The 16470-nt window shown below is 48.2% G+C and overlaps 1 protein-coding gene across 5 annotated transcripts in view; it reads left to right on the top strand.

Moving 5' to 3' along the window:
* The window catches only part of MICAL2 (microtubule associated monooxygenase, calponin and LIM domain containing 2), a 241958-nt gene that overhangs the window by 17060 nt on the left and 208428 nt on the right, over nucleotides 1–16470 (top strand). For all 5 annotated transcript variants that reach the window (XM_010830618.1, XM_010830615.1, XM_010830616.1 and 2 more), the window contains exon 2: nucleotides 12185–12255. The gene's annotated coding sequence lies outside the window, so the exon portion shown is untranslated. The remainder of the gene's footprint in view (nucleotides 1–12184; nucleotides 12256–16470) is intronic.

Raw genomic sequence — 16470 nt, 5'->3', positions numbered from 1 at the left:
TAGCTTGAGATTTTTCTGCCTTTTGTTCTAATCTCAGTTTACATTTTTCTGCCTTTTGTTCTAATCTTGATTTACTTAGAGCTGGTACTCAGAAGGTGCACCTGGGCCTCGAGTGTTGGTTTTCTGTGGTAAGTCACCTAACACATCATGTTTTGTTTTTTATTTATTTTTAAAATTTATTTTACTATGTATTTTTTTGTTTGTTTTGTTTTCTCCTCTGTTATTCGAAGAAACTGAAACACTCTGAATGTCTGGGTTTGCCTGGAACAACTATGTCCTTTCCTTTTCCACACCTGTGGGACTTTACATATCGTTTCTTTCCTGGACATCCTCATCTGCCTAGTGCATGTCTGTGTGTGATTAGAAAGTGTCTGAACACAAGCGCATGACTGGGTTTGCAGATAACCAAGGTCAGAGCAGGCCCTGAAGAAAGAAATCAGGGGCATTGGGAGAAGCTAGTCCAGGTACCTATAATTGAGGAAGTGACCTGATTGGGACGGTGACTAGCTTATGTTGGGCAGTTAATTAAAAAGCATACATTTAGCACCTACTGTGTGCCCCAGGCCCTGTGCCATGTGGATGACAATATGGTTAAGGCCCAGCCTCTCCTCCCAAAGCCTTCACAGTATTCTTGGGAAAACAAGACACACTTTTGTTTTGTTTTGTTTTTTAAATGAACAGATTTTGGTAACAGTTCAGCTCAGTCATAGCAGGCAAGTGACAAAGTAGTTCATGACTAATTTCCTTGTGACTGGTGGAAACAGCAGTGGGTGTGGGGGAGTGTTTTCTGGAGGCTGGAGAGGGCCTGGAAAGCTTCCTGGAGGAGGTGGGAGCAGATGCGGCTGCATTTGGTGTTATCTTCAAGAGTAGGTAAAGTATAGATAGATAAGTGGGAGGAAGATGAGAGCATCTCTAGTGGTGTCCAGGAGGGGAATCGCCTGGCTTGAAGGTGGGACTCAGAGATGAGGCTGGCAGAGGAGTTTAGGATGGATGCTGACTGCTTTCAGTATAACGGATAGAGAGGTGTGTGTGTGTAAAAGTTCAGAAAAGGAATGGGAGGATGAGGGCCCAGGGTCCTACAGGGAACTCTTGTAAATCCTGGGAAGACTTTGGCTTTTAGACATTTTAATCGAGGCATCTCTCGTGTATCTTCCAGAAATGTTCTCAGGAGCAAAGAGGAGGCCAGAAACACTAGGCATACCCCCACCATTGTTTTGTTTGGACACTTGCTTCTTAGAGGCATTTTAAATGTTTATTCATTCAGCAGTTATTTATGAGTTCTTGTTATTATTTAGTCGCTAAGTCATGTCCAACTCTTTGCAATGCCAGGGACTGTAGCCCACCAGGCTCCTCTGTCCCTGGGATTTTCCATGCTAGAATACTGGAGTGAGTTGCCATCCCCTCTTCCAGGAGATCTTCCCAACCCAGAGTCAAACTCATGTCTCTTGTGTCGGTAGGCAGATTCTTTACCACTAGCCACCAGGGAAGCGCTTATGAGTTCTTTGTGCCAGAAACAGTTCTAGGTGCTGAAGTTACAGCAGGGAAAAAGAAAGAAGGTAAAATCCCTTGCCATATGGGACCTCTATTCTAGGAGGGAGGGAGAGAAAGACTTAAAATGTGTGAGGCCAGGTGATGAGAGGTGGTTGAAGAACACTAAAGCAGGAAGCAAGCGTGTGTTGGGTGCAGGTGAAGGGAAGCAGTCGGGGAGTGCTGTAAGTTTAGAGTGGTCAGGAAAAGCCTTGCCGACTCGCCCTGTTCTGGGACTTACAAGCCAGCAAGTGAGAAGTCTGGGGCCAAAGAGAAGGAGACTACTCCAGACAGATCTTCTTGGGACTCTGAATCCTTTATTGATCCTCTTCAATCTATTGGGGTCTTCAGTTCTAGGCGGCAGGGAGCCTTAGAGTATTCTTGAGTAGAGGAGTGTATGGGAAGATGTCCCCAGTGGTTTTGTAGAGGATAGGATATAGGAGACTGAGGCAGAGAGGCTGGTTGAGAGGCTGAGATTCCAGAAGAGGACCAGGGCCTAAGACAGCCCTTTGGTTTGACATTTCCTGCCTAGGAGTGGTGGGCCAGAGCTAGGGAGCAAGCCATGGCACTGGGGTGAGGGTGAGAGTGGACACTGGTAGAAGAGGGATGATGACACGGCTCAGGTTGTGGGGTAACGCCAATCCCCGAAGCTCTTAGAATGTGAGACTTACACATTCTTGCTGTGACTTTTCTTTCATTATTTTAGTATAGTAGAATGTTAAGAATCATGGCTGAGTTACTTTGGGCAAGTTATTTAACCTCTTTGTGCCTCAAGCTGTTGCTAAGTCACTCCAGTCGTGTCCGACTCTGTGCAACCCCACAGACAGCAGCCCACCGGGCTCCCCTGTCCCTGGGATTCTCCAGGCAAGAACACTGGAGTGGGTTGCCATTTCCTTCTCCAATGCATGAAAGTGAAAAGTGAAAGTGAAGTCGCTCAGTCGTGTCCAACTCTGTGCGACCCCATGGACTATAGCCCACCAGGCTCCTCCATCCATGGGATTTTCCAGGCAAGAGTACTGGAGTGGGGTGCCATTGCCTTCTCTGTGTGCCTCAAGCTCCATATCTGTAAAACAGTACCTGTCATATAGGAAGTTTGTATATTACAGTATATCATCTTTACAGTCTATTTCTCTCTCCCCATGTATGAGTAAAATTAATGTGTTGGACATATTCTTTCTGTTGTCCTAAAGCTACACCAATTGAAGAAAGTGATGTTTTTAAGGATTAAATGAGAGAATGCCAGTAACGGATTTAACTTAGTGACTGGTGAATACTAGTTAAAAGTACTACTGTTACCAGCAAATATTGTGGGAAAAAAATGATTTTCCAATGGAAATCCTTTGTTAAGTTGTCTGATTCATCCCTATGGTGTGCCAGGTGCTACAGTAGACATGTTCCTCCTTTCTTCTTTAAAACGACTGCCTGAAATGAGAACTGCTAACCACATCTTACTGACGAAGAAGCTGAGGTTCAGAGAGGCTTAGATTTGCCTGAGGTCACATAGCCGAGTAAGAGGCAGAGCCTGAATTCGCAGTTTCCCCGCTCTGACTACCTTTTACAATAAGCACAAATTACTTCATAAATGAGCCGTTATGCAAATGTACATTGACATACAGTTTCTTACATCAATCTCCCCTGGTATTTGGTGCCCACATGGAGCCTTAGTGGGTACAGAGCTGTGGCCAAACTTCCTGAACAGACCGGGGCAGCATCAGAGTGGAGGCCCTGGCAGCGGTCAGAGCTGCCCAGAAGCAGGAGAGGCCATGAGTGAGTCGGTGCCCTCCCTCAGTGACTCATCCCTGCAGGCCTTATCAGGGCCTTTCAGCTGCAGAGAGTCTCTGAGACCTGTCTAGGTTGACTACGCCCCTTGTGTGCTAGAGGAACAGTCTGATGGGTTCAGATTCTAGCTCCACCATTTACCAGTTGCATGAGGCCAAGAAAGAAGTGAATTGCTTTGTGCTTCAGTTTTATCATCTGTGAACCAGTTCATAGGCTTTTTATGAGAAATAAATGAGGTGGGCCATGTAAATACTTAGAGGTGCCTGGCCCATAGCAAGCACTCACAAAGAATATATTATGCTAATAACTATTATAATATTATTTTTAAAAGCCTCCAAAATTCTGAGGCCAGAATGAAATGTCCCATCCTCTCCACACAATCCGGCCAGTAACACGTGTTTGCCTTATCGTACAAATGTGGGTGGAGCTTTCCCCTCACTAGACAGTGAGTGTGTGGGACCAGGAAATAGGTCTCAATCAATGTTTTTGACATCCCTGAAGACATGTGCCTTGTCTAGAAGGTTTGCCAAATAGAATGGATTCCCAGTTTCCCGTTTCCCTTGCAGTCGAATATTTTACTTGAAGCCCCCGCCTCCTAAGACTGTGGGAAATGTCTGCCATTTCTAAGGGCACTTTACAGCTTGCTCAGTCTTCACAGTCATCCTTGTATGGTCATTGGTTATTATCTCCATTTAATAGATAAGGAGACCGTGACTCCTCAGAGTTAAAGTAATTTACCCACAGACTGGCCGGTGGAAGATAATGACACAAGTGCCCCTGCCCATCCCAGGTGCCCCACCTGGAGACTCAGGAATTGACCATTCCCACAAAGCCCCTTCCTCATTTCCCCTTTGCTCTTCTCTGGAGGAGGGTGGGGTGGAGATGTGACCAACACACCTTTCTACAGTTTTATCCTCTCCCTCCTCCAGGCCCTGTTATGTCTAAAAAAGCACATGATGATGGCTTGTGCTAAGCCAATGATCAGAGTTGCTTAAATCATCTCAGCCCTGTTCTACCTTTTGTGTGGGTCCGAGGCCTGGGCTGGGCTTGATCAGGAGCTGAGACATGGGAGGGCATTGTAGCTTTCGGCATTTGGAGCAGTGCCTGAGGACAGACACTGAGCTCAGTGCCCAGGCTGGGGGGTCTAGGGGTTAGGGGGGAACCTGTACTCGGAAGTGGAGGAGGCTGGCATCACGGCTTGGCCCAGGGGGAAGAGCAGGTACTAGGTGTGGAGTTCAGAACCATGTCCAGGGTGCATGGGGTTGCTGGGGGCCAAAGCAGACACTCCTGGAAGTGAGGGGCACTTCCTTTCCCGGAGGTGAACAGGCAAATGGTCTTTTCAGCTAAGGTGAACCTAAACCCCAGGCTCCAGGATGGACTATAATCCAGACTTACCCAACTGTAGGGTTGTTCCTTAAGCAAAATTTGCCATTTGGTCCAGGTTATTGAGAAAGTACCTACCATGTCCTGGGAATACGAAGTCCAGTGAGATAGGGACTCTGCCGTGAAGAGTTATCTGCTACAGCCTGGGACCTGTGCCGCCTTCTCCTTCTTGGGAACCTTAAATGTCAGGCTGCTGGTGGTGATACATAGGTGCTTATGCAGTGTTCAGATTCCCAGTGTCCTGGAGCTTGGGCTAGAATCTGGATCTAGCAGGTTGTCACAGCAGCATAGGCTGGGAGTTGGCAAAAACACCTGCTCCTCCGGTTGGGTTTTAAGCCTGCTTTGGGGAAAGAGGGGTTATTGGGCCTTTATAATCATGGTTTTTTATTCCCTCCATGATTATTGTGTGACCAAAGGAACAGTCACAGGTGTGCCTCTGGAGTGAGGATGAGAGAGATCCTAGAAAGAACGACCACCAAGATAATGGCTCAGGCGCCCATCCATTGCTCAGAGCAGTCCCTTTTTCTCTCATTCTCCAACTTGGTCAAACTCTGCCACCTCTCTCTGCCTACCTGCCTGGCTCATCCCTGCCTCCAGCTCTTTGCTTTTATGGTCTGCGGTGCTTTCCTTTACTTCTTGGTCTTTCTCCAGTCTCACCCTTCAAAGCTAAGATTTAGCCCTGCCTACTTCAGAAAGGTTTCCTAAACTCTGTCAGCCAAAACTCCCCCTCTTTTTTCCATATGCCTCCTGGGTGGAGAGCCAGCAGCCCCCAGTTTGGCATTTACATGTTATGTAATGTGTTTTGAACACTTGTCAACAGGCAGCAGAGCAGAGACTGGGACTTTGAAGTCTGGTGGGTCTGGGTGTGTGTTCTAGCTATGATTCTTATGAACTGTGTCATTTGGGGTAGATGCTTTGATTTCTCTAAGTTTCCTCATCTGAACTTGAGGGTGTGCCTGTCTCACAGGCGAGTTGTAAGAATCTGGTGAAATAATCGACACAAAGCACTTAGCACACGATTCCTGGCTCATAGTAAACGGCTGATACATGGCAGCTTTTGTTAACTATTTGACATGTATTATTTTATTTAATCTCGGAGAAGGCAATGGCACCCCACTCCAGTACTCTTGCCTGGAAAATCCCATGGATGGAGGAGCCTGGTAGACTACAGTCCATGGGGTCGCTAAGAGTTGGACACGAATGAGCGACTTCACTTTCACTTTTCACTTTCATGCATTGGAGAAGGAAATGGCAACCCACTCCAGTGTTCTTGCCTTGAGAATCCCAGGGACGCAGGAGCCTGGTGGGCTGCCGTCTATGGGGTCACACAGAGTCGGACACGACTGAAGTGACTTAGCACACTTAGCACATTTTATTTAATCTACACCCTAGCTTTATAAGGTAGACATCATTGCCCAAAGGTCTCAGGATATGCATTCAGTGAGGCTCACTTCCAAGCCCCAGTGCCAGCTGTCCCTGCTTCCCAAGTTCAGACCCCTAGTCTCCTGCTTTTTGGTATTTTTCACAGTCTTAGCCAGAAAACTTAGCAAATGTTTATTAAATGATTCTTCCTGGCTGATTTGATGGGAACCAGGAGGGCAGGAAATAGGACCCACTCAAGCGTTCCATCCCCTTTCAGATGTCTAGCTGATCCAGCTTGTCTACAGGTCCCTGCCAGTATACTGCATACCATTCCAATACCAGGCAGGGCATGGTGCCTTATTGCACCCAGTCAGGGAGGAGGGAAACCAATTCATCCCCTGAGGGCAAATCAGTCCACTCCTTTTAATTAATGTATTTATTTTTAAATAGCAGAAAATAAACTTTGAAAAGAATAAGAAAAGTAAGGGAAATACATGCCTGGCTAATCCCCCATGACTGGGCAGCCACTGCCTAAACCCAGCTGCTGGAAAGCAAACAGGAAAGCCGGTAGCTGGCAAGCAAGCTCTGGGCGGCCTGTGGTGTTGTGAAGTGTGTGTCCTGCGAGGGACAGTGGGTGAGGGCCCTCAGGAATGGCTTACTGAACTACCCAATACCCATGGGTGCAACTGGGGCCCTGACAAGGCTGCTGCTCTTCTTGACATTATTGTAGTCAGGATGGTTTTCACATCATCTTAGATCATGGTTTTCAGTTTTTCTCCAGCAAACTTTGGAAGCTGCCACTTCCTTCTCCAGCTGAGTCTCCTTTGGTACCAGCTGATGTTTGTGTCTGCATAGTCCTCATGCCAACTGGTTATTTAGTTTACGTCTGTGTAGACCTTGGCATTGAGCTCCAGGGACCTGTGGAAGACTGCTGTGCGTGCTGGTTCATGTGTTCACCCCGCGGCTAATGCTGCAGGAGGTGAAGGAGGTGACCCGTGCGTTTTGATTCTTTGTTTTTGCTACCAGGCCAGGGTTTGGTTTTTGCTTTGGTTTCTCTAAAACTCTTTAAAACACATGTGGAGGTGGAGCATCTTTCCCTGGAGGGAACTAAGAGGGTGCTGCTAGAAGGCCTGGAGGTACAGGAATAGATTCCCTTTGGGTGCTGGCCCAGGAGGTGGCAAGAACATGAGACAAAGTCTTTACTAATATTGTTCAGCCCATGCTGTGTGTCAGGCCCTGTAGCTGTACCTGTGGAGTCAGAATCTCTTGAGAAAAGTGACAGAAAAAAGCAACTCCCCCCCCAAAAAAAAATCTTTCTGGGATTCTGACATGCATATCCTGTTTAAAGCCCATGGATACATGCTGTCTTGTTACCATCACACTGGAGCTCTTGGAGACTGAAATAATTGATGCTCAGAGAAGGAAAGAGCCAATATGCTGCCTGTTCTGTCAGTGCCTGGGGGTCTGTCTCTGGATGGGGTGGATGCTGGTTGTAGATAGGGGGGCTGCGGTGTATCCTGTATCCCTTGGCTGGGTCTGAACACAGGTGTGAGTGGCAGCAGATGAGCCTGGAGGAAGAGGAGGCCTCAGGCTCAGGGATCAGAGAGTGCTGAGGAGGCAGCATGAGGGGTACCCCACGCAGCAGGCACTACCAGTGTGACCTCAGCCAGCGAGTTACTGATCTCTCTAAGCCTCAGCTTCCTCACCTGGAAAATGGATTGCATGAGCATCCAGATCCTAGGGCTGTGTGAAAGTTAGATGCAATTCTATCAGCAAAAGTCATTTAAGGGCTCAGACAAGCTAATTTTTCTTTCCTCACTTGCCCTCTAAAGGGATTGTTTCAAGTAGCTGCCCGGATGTTTTCCTGTATCACTGTGAAGCCACTAGAAATAAGCTGTCTCTTTCTTTCTCTTCTTTCCTTTTCCTATTGCTCACGGCAAGTGGGACCCACATCTGAGGCTGGGTTCCCAGCCCAGGGCTGCAGGGCTGGGCTATTCCTCTTTTTGGTTCCAGCATCTTCCTCTCCCAGGAAGGGCGTGGGTCCAAGGGCTGTGGGCAGCTCCTGTCACCTCAGTTTGTGGAGATGCCTTGCTGCCCATGTTTGCTTTTTCTTGGCTGCCTGGGTCTCAGTGAGAGTGTGGGTGGAATTTAGTGATGATAAAGCAGCCAATTGTTGACTGCTGCTGTTAGTGGGGATTCTTTGGGTTTCAAGTGATAGAAACCCAACTTGAAAGAGCTTAAGCAAAATGGAATACACTGGAAGGTTCTAGCAGAGGTACAGAAACTCAAAGGAGGCACTGCAGAATTCAACCCCAGAAAGAGAACAGGTGATGTCCAGCATCCCTGGACCAGCATCCCCTACTTAGTCTGAGTCGGCAGGCAGCTCCCACCTGACCCCACACAGTCCTGCATGTGATCCAAGAGGATCAGGCTTTCCCCAGGATTTTTTAGATTGGATTGACCCAGTGTGGAGTGCCTGCACACACTTTATACCTAAGAATGTGGCCAAGAAAGAAAGATACTCTGATGAACCTATCCTGAGCCCCATGCTTTTCTTTTAGGCTGCTGAGTGAGGGATGGAATGGAATCTATTATTGGAGCAAAGCTAGAAGGATGCTAGAAATATTAATAATTAAGTATAAGATGAACTTTTATTGAGTGCTTACTTTGAACCAAAAGTTATTCTAAGCTCTTTATGTATGCTGCTGCTGCTAAGTCGCTTCAGTTGTGTCCGACTCTGTGCGACCCCACAGATGGCAGCCCACCAGGCTCCCCCATCCCTGGGATTCTCCAGGCAAGAACACTGGAGTGGGTTGCCATTTCCTTCTCCAATGCATGAAAGTGAAAAGTGAAAGGGAAGTCGCTCAGTCGTGTTCGACTCTTAGCGACCCCATGGACTGCAGCCTACGAGGCTCCTCCGTCCATGGGATTTTATAGAACTTGTTTAATCTTTACAATCAACCCTATTTTATACACCAGGAAGCTGAGGCACAGGGAGTTAAAGCAATTTGCTAAGGTCACATAGCTAGCTAGTAGGAGAGCCTGGACTGAACCCAAGCAGAGAACTCCAGAGGTGCTCCTAACTGCCACCTCTGATGCAGACAATACAAGATGCAGATGTCATCTCCAGCATTTATTGTTGTTGTTTGGTTGCAAACTTTGAACTAAACACCAGGCTGTGTCCTTTATGGCATTATCTCATTTCATCTTCTGAACAGCCTTGTGGAGTAGGTGCTAACGTTATCCCCACTTTCAGATAAGAAACAAGCTCGCAGAGATTATGTGACTCGCCTAGGGCCACCTGACCAAAGTGACAGAGCCGGGATGGGAATTCAGGTTTACCTGGTTCCAGGGTCTGAGCTTGTGCCCACTTTGATGGGCAGCCTTTGTATTCAGACATTCTCCTTGCTCTGTCAAGTGCTCCCCCGGTACTTGGGGTGAAGAGCAGTTCTGACTCAGCATCTGGCCTTCGTCCTTTGTCCCCAGAGGTTGGGGTGCGGCACACACTGCGAAGGGGCTGGCTTTGTGGTTCTGAGCTGATTTTGGTGTGTCTCACACTAACTCACACCGAAGGGTTCTTGAACAAGCCCTCAGTGCATCTAAGCTCTGGATGTCTTCATTCCTCCATTCAGCAAATACTCAGGGATTGCCTAGGGGGTGCCAGGCCCTGTTCCAAGTTCTTGAGGTTCCTCAGTGGGACTCTGACTCTATGGAAGTAGGAAGGTCCCCTGAGTCCCTCTCACATCTTTCGGGATCCATGAGGCTACTCAAGCTCACCAGAAACCTTTCCTGCACCACCTAAATCAGGCCCTCCCAGGGGTCTGGAGACTTCATACTTCTTTGTTTGGGATTGGCATGATGGCAAATATGAGAGCAGAGATTGTTTCCTCACTCTGATTGATGACAAAGGGAAACGTGTCAGGGAGCAAGTGTGGGCCTGGATTCCAGCCAGCTCCACCATGAATCCCAGGCTGCCGTGGCTGGTGCAGATTGAGACTGGGCCATCCCTCAGTTCTGCCGTCTGTGATGTGTCTGTGTTACCTGCCTCACTGGGTTGCTGGGAGGATTATCTGAAATAGCACATGCTAACCATCTGTTGTAATGCCTTCCTGTAGGTTAATCCCACTCCCTCCTCTTAACAATCACCTAGTTTCGTAGGTCTGTCTAACAATCAGGGCCTCTGGATGAGGGCAGTTATAAGGGATCCTTGATGAGGAAATCACCAATTACGTCAAGTTCTTCCTTTTGCCAATGAGAAAACTGAGGCCCCTCAAGGGGAAAAAAATTGCCTTCTGATTTAGGGGTGCTAAAGGGAGCTTGAAGTGTGTTTGACTGTTGGTCATATGGAGGGTACGAGGTGGCCCTTGGAGTGCCTGGATCAAAGTGTGTGCACAGGCCCGTGTGCCCAGGCCTGACTGGTGGTTAGCCCTTGTGGACTGGTCCCAAAATGCCCACCTCCACCCAACCATGTAAAGAGTCCAAGTAAAACCTCCAAGAGGTCCTGTCTCCGACTGTTGGTCTCAGCAACATCCCACAGGGGCAGGGCTTCCATTCCTGGCATCAGGGGATTCCATGGTTCTCAAACCTGATTTTGAGAACGGTGGAATTCTGCACCAGGGTGTCCTGCTCCTCCACCCACTGTACCCAGATACTGCAGGGGAATAGAGGAGTGGAGGCCTCCTGCCCCTGACTTCTGGCTAGAGGCGGCAGCACAGAGCCTATAGCTCAGGCTGATAGAATGTGGCCAAGGCAGGCCAGCCTGTTTGTCAGCTGCCAGGGGCTGGAGAGGTGTGGCTTGATAATGTAGATGAAGACAAGGATGACTGTAACTTCTGCCCAGGTGGCTGCCATTGGGTGTGCGGGCCCATCACAGCTGTGGTGGGACAGCTCTCACCTCAGTGTGGTGGGAGAGAGACTGTGAGTACCTGTGAGCCAGGCCTGGGCTTGACAAGTGCCTTCTGCTTTCCAAGCCTCTTACTGCTGACTGTGAGGAGCCACTGAGATAAAGCATGTCTGGTCTCTAACAGTCCTCCTTCCACACATGGCCAGTGTTCAGTAAATAGTAGCTTTTCTCTCATTGATAGTCTGAGGATTTTGAACAGTGAGTCCCAAATCCCAGGCTCTAAATGCAGCCCTTGTGTACTAGAGAGAATACATATGTGTTTTTGTGGGCATTAGGCCTCCCGTCTTGCTGAGCCAAGAGTGCCTATGTCCATGGAGTGTGGGGATTGCCTCTTGTTGGTCTCAACTTTTACATATGTCTTAACGTTTGCCCTTTTGAGGTAACCTCTTAGAAACTTGGAATTGTAAATCTTTAGAATTTTTGTAACTCTAGGCTTCATTTTCCAAACAGGTGTAGAAGCAGTTTCTGCAGAAGAAAGGGGATGTAACCAAATCACTTGGAAGCCAAAATCATAGTGTTTAGGAAACTCAGCCATGATCAGATGGTCCACTTTTATGACTTCTTAGTTTATTCAGCATTTTGGACCCTTCTACCTTGGGAAATATGGCAAATTTTACATTGTTGACTTGTTACCAAGTTTTTACACCATTTTGATTACTTTCTTCATGTCTTAATCTTAGAAATTCTGGCATTTTCTGTTTCTACTGAAGCAACTAACAAAGCATTCTTGGGAGTTTCCTGGTGGTCCAATGGTTAAGAATCTGCCTTCCAATGCAGGAGATGTGGATTTGATTCCCAGTCAAGGAGCTAAGATCCTACATGCTGTGGGGCAACTAAACCCAAGTACCACAACTAGAGAGCCTGTGCACTGCAACCAGGGACCAGCCCAGCCAAAATTAAAAAAAAAAAAAAAAAAAGGCATGCTTTTCCAGATCTATCTTATTTTCTCTGCAAGCCTTTGTGTAGAGGTGTGATAAGCTTTAGGATGCCCAGAGAGTGACAGACAAAAGATAATAACAAAAGTGACATAATTCCTTTCTTCACATGAAAAACTTGGAGTGCAAAGAGACATTCACTGTCCATCTGGGACATTCTCTGTCCCAACCCTTGGGTAAAGTGTTACTACAGGGCAAAATATACAGCATGTAGGACCTTTCGGTAGGAAGAAGATTGGAAGCTGTAATGTAAGATAATCTACTTGACATTCATTGTCGCACTTTGTTTTTAAAGGAAGATGGCAACCTGTGCATGGATCATCCTGGGAGGAGCTGACTTCAGTCATCACGATGCCTAAGAATCGAGTAAGTTACAGCAGTCAGTCCTTTTCTGCCATTGAGTCGCTCTTGGGGGTCTGGCTTTGGGAAGGATAGGGATGCTTGCATTCTTCTTTCAAGCCCAAGTGAATGGGACCTCCTCTGAAGAGAGAAATAGTGCCTGTCTTTGCCTACCATGTCCAAGGCTGCACAGCCCTCTTATGCTGTCAGAGAAGGGACGGTGGCAGGTATTGAGACTGAGTTGTGTTTGGGGACATGAAAAACCTGTGTGACTCAGTGGACTTCGGGTGGATGGAATCTCTGTTCCTCTTTCCCTAAGTGATAGCAGCAGCTCAGCTATCCTGACTCCTCTCCCAGCTCTGATGATGTTTCTGCCTCCTGCTGGGCCAGGTCTGTGCCAAGAAAAGAATCTGGCCTGGCAGCTTCTGCAGGGAGTGACTTCAGAGCAGGGTAGACCATTTGTCCAAGAATTGGAAATGTGATCACAGCATCTTCCTCTGCTTGGGTTCCATTCTAAGGAGAGCAAATCTGTTCACAACTTTCTGTAGATTCAGCAGGTGCATGGAGGCTTAGTGTCTGGAAGGCTTGCTGTAGGTGAACATCAGTAATAACTTGTTTGGTGTCGTTACCCTCGTGAACTGCATAAGAGCCTCCACACTGTTCTCCTGGCTCCACTCTCTGTCCCCCTGCTCTGTCCTCTTCAAGGCTGCCTTTGACCACCTTCGGGGACGTGTCTGCCCATCCCTCTCTCGATGGCCTTCGAGGCCACCTCTGGTCACTTTCCACACTCATTATCTACCTCTCCTCTCTGCCCTGGCTCCTGTCCCACCATTCCTGGAACAGGTCTACACATCTGGGACACACCTTCCCTCTTGAGAAGCATCCCTCACTCTCCCGAGCAAAGCTGGGGCCTCCTCCTCCTTGCCACTCCTGCAGTACTTTGTTCAGACCTCAGGTGTGTCATCAGCTGAGTTGAGTTTTGTCCAGCTGTCCATCTTCCCCATCAGCTGTAGGAGCCTCGACAGCAAGGACCTGTCCTCCAACATTCCTGTCCGAGCTGGGCAGCACCAGGGCTGGGCACATGGCACGGGGGTGATACTGTTGACTCAAGTTCAGGTCCTGAGATTTCTTCAGGGCTTGATGGCTCACGAAGCCCTATCTTCTGTCTCGTGGGGGCCTTGTAACCTGGGAGGGGTTTATTTTACAGACGTGGAGATTGAGGACTGAGCCATCAGACTGTAGGCTGTTAAGGTCCAGGACCCACATTGCCTGTGAACCGGGCTAGTCTGGTTTCTGCAAGCAAAATTTATAATTAGAGAGAACCCAAGAGGTTATTTAGAGCAAACCCCTCATTACTTGATAGGGAAACTGAGGCTTGGTCTGAGGATATTTTCTCAAGATTACATAACCAACTGCTGTCCAATGGAGAATTTGGAGGCAGGCCCTAGATTTCCAGTCTAGCTTTCTCTCCACATTCCCTCCTTCCTCTGCCTCCCTTTTGTGTATAGCCATTGGAGAATGTTTGGGGGCCATCAATCTATATTTCAGTTCAGTTCAGTCACTCAGTTGTGTCCGACTCTTTGTGACCCCATGAACTGCAGCACACCAGGCCTCCCTGTCCATCACCAACTCCCGGAGTTTACCCAAACTCATGTCCATTGAGTCGGTGATGCCATCTAACCATCTCATCCAGGAGGGTAAAGAACTTACAGAATACCCAGAGTTAGAGGGAAGGTAGACATGAGTAAAACTGGCCCTGCCTCCAAGAGTTTCACTGGGGTTGTGAGACCAGGGGCAGAGACAGGGACTGAAGAACCTGGTGGAGAGAGGATGGGGGACAGGTGAGCCTGGAGCAGGGCGGAGGCCTTGTGGAAGGGCAGCTGGCAGGCATGGCCTAGTGGGCACTGAGGACCCATGGGTGTGGATGGCGATGGTTAGGTTATGGTTAGGGTTATTGCAGGGGAGTCCACATTGACATCCTAAGCAGCAGCATGAGGAGAGGACCAAGGAGAAAGCTGCTCTAAGTTGTTCTGGTTCTTAGTGTCTGGGCAGAGAGGTCCTGACTAGCCAGCCTGCTGTGACTGGAGAATCCCTCCTGTTTCCTGGAGACACACAGAATGTAGAGGGGGCACACAGAGGAGGGTCAAACGACCAGTGGACAGAGAATTCCATGATTGTCTGAGATGTATATGGGAGGGAAGCGTGTGAATATCTGGCTGGCTTACTCCTACTGTGCTCAACTGAATTTTTGGTTTGTTTCTGACTGACCACACTTCCAGTTGGTCTTCACCCCCATCTCAGTTTTAGGGCTCTCCTGAAACATTCCTTTGGTTCAAGCATGATACAGGGCCAGGTAGGTCCTGCTCTTTCCAGTTTTACCCTGCCCCCTCTTGCAACTTCCTGGGCATGCAGACTGGCAGCCTGGGACTGACTGCAGGCTCCATCTCCACTGGCAGGTTGAAACATACACTTTGCCCAAATTACAGAGAATATGGTGTTTGCCAAATAGGTACCTTGGGTTATTTTCCAAAACATGACTAGGTTATAAACTTCCACAGGGAAAGGGTGCAGTGTTACATCATTATTGTTTACACCCTAGGTTTACATTATACTCCATTTCATCAGGACCATTTCATCTTTATAAAAAGGCAGGTGGATTTACTCCCACTTTGCAGATGAGGAATTTGACTTAGACAAGCTGTGACGTGCCCTGCATTAATGTAGCTGCCTATGGGCTGAACTGGGCCATAGCCCAGGCCTCCCGTTTATAAATTCCCTCATCTTTCTACTCTTCTAAGCTTCAACCATATGCAAATTTCTGAAGGACCAAGGACATAAGAGGAACTCAATAAATATTTGTTGAATGAGTGAACTTTGGTTATTTCCTTTTTTAGGGGGTAGGTCACTCTTAACCGTAAATGGATCTTCTTTGGCAGCAAAGGAAACACTACCCTGTGAAGTATTTGCATTTCGTACCAAGATAAGAAACCAATGAGTTCTCTTCTCACCCAGCCTCACCTCCAGGAACTGGGTCACCCACACTGAATAATTAATTGTTTGAGTCTTACGCTTGGAGCTTCCTCCTCCTGATGCTGAGATGATCTGACCAGCACTCATCTGACCACCAGAGGCAGAGCCTATTTTTTGTCATCATCAACCCTCAGTTAAATTTGATTTCCTCCTGCCCTCCTTCCCCATCAAGCCCCCTAGATGGAAAGAGGGAGATTTCTGTGGGTTATCTTAGGTATTTAGGCCCACCTCTCCTTTCTCACTCTCCCTCTGGACTCCCCAGAATTTTCTGGTGAGGGCTGGAGAAAGAACAGTAGCCCATGTCCGGGATGAGAAGGAACACATTGGGTGGGGGTAGGGGGCAGTTATCAAAATATCTGCTGGGCCTGCTCTTTCCCTGAGTGACACTGGGGTCATGTTGCTTGGCATCTGCAGAGGATCCAGCTGGCCTCATTAGACCAACCTAATTAGATCTCGAGGTCAACAGAGTCGAGTGGAAAAAAAGAGCAGGCTGAGGCCCAGAGACCCACGACCTGGTGCTGGTTGTTCACGGCTTAGCCACGTGGCCATGGGCCAACCACAGAACTTCACCTGCCCTCAGATTTCTTATTAAGGAAGTGAGGGAGGCTCAGAGAGTTGTGGCATCTTACAGGAGCCTTCTAGACTCCTGTGTCCCCAGTGGCCACTCTGCTTCTCCTCATGATCAGCACCGACTTCTCCTACAGGTTGCCACCTCCTCTGCTTGTTTCTGTAGGCATTTTTTTTTTCTTGGACTCTGAAGCATTGCCACCTATCCTCTGCCCCACCCTGAGATATGACTGAGCGCAGATAAGAACTGCCTGTTGTTGCCCTAGACTCCAGCCAAGCAACCTGGAAGAAATGTCTAACCTTTCAAAAGCATGTTGGGACCTAGGGCATTCAGGTTGGTATAGGAGATGAGTGGGATTAATCCTCAGTGGAGCAAGTCAGGTCAGGTGACTAGAGCTTTTTGGGATACAAGAGATCTTGACGCCCCAAGGCATCTGTCCAGTTGTTTGACCAAAGGGTAGTTGATGTGTTCGTAAAAACATGGCTCCGAGCTTATCATCATCTTCCCTGGCCAGGGTCTGTGGTCAGAGGGGACCAGACACTCTGGAGTAGAAAAGGTGATGGTGTTGGTGGAAGGCTGCTCAGGGGGAGCTAAGAGATGTCTCAGACAAACAACTAACACACAAAAAGGCCAGGGTTGGGAGG

Source organism: Bison bison, unplaced genomic scaffold (genome assembly GCF_000754665.1).
Source record: "Bison bison bison isolate TAMUID 2011002044 unplaced genomic scaffold, Bison_UMD1.0 scf7180017864518, whole genome shotgun sequence".
NCBI classification, from domain to species: domain Eukaryota; kingdom Metazoa; phylum Chordata; class Mammalia; order Artiodactyla; family Bovidae; genus Bison; species Bison bison.
This window is presented reverse-complemented; position numbering and strand designations above follow the sequence as displayed.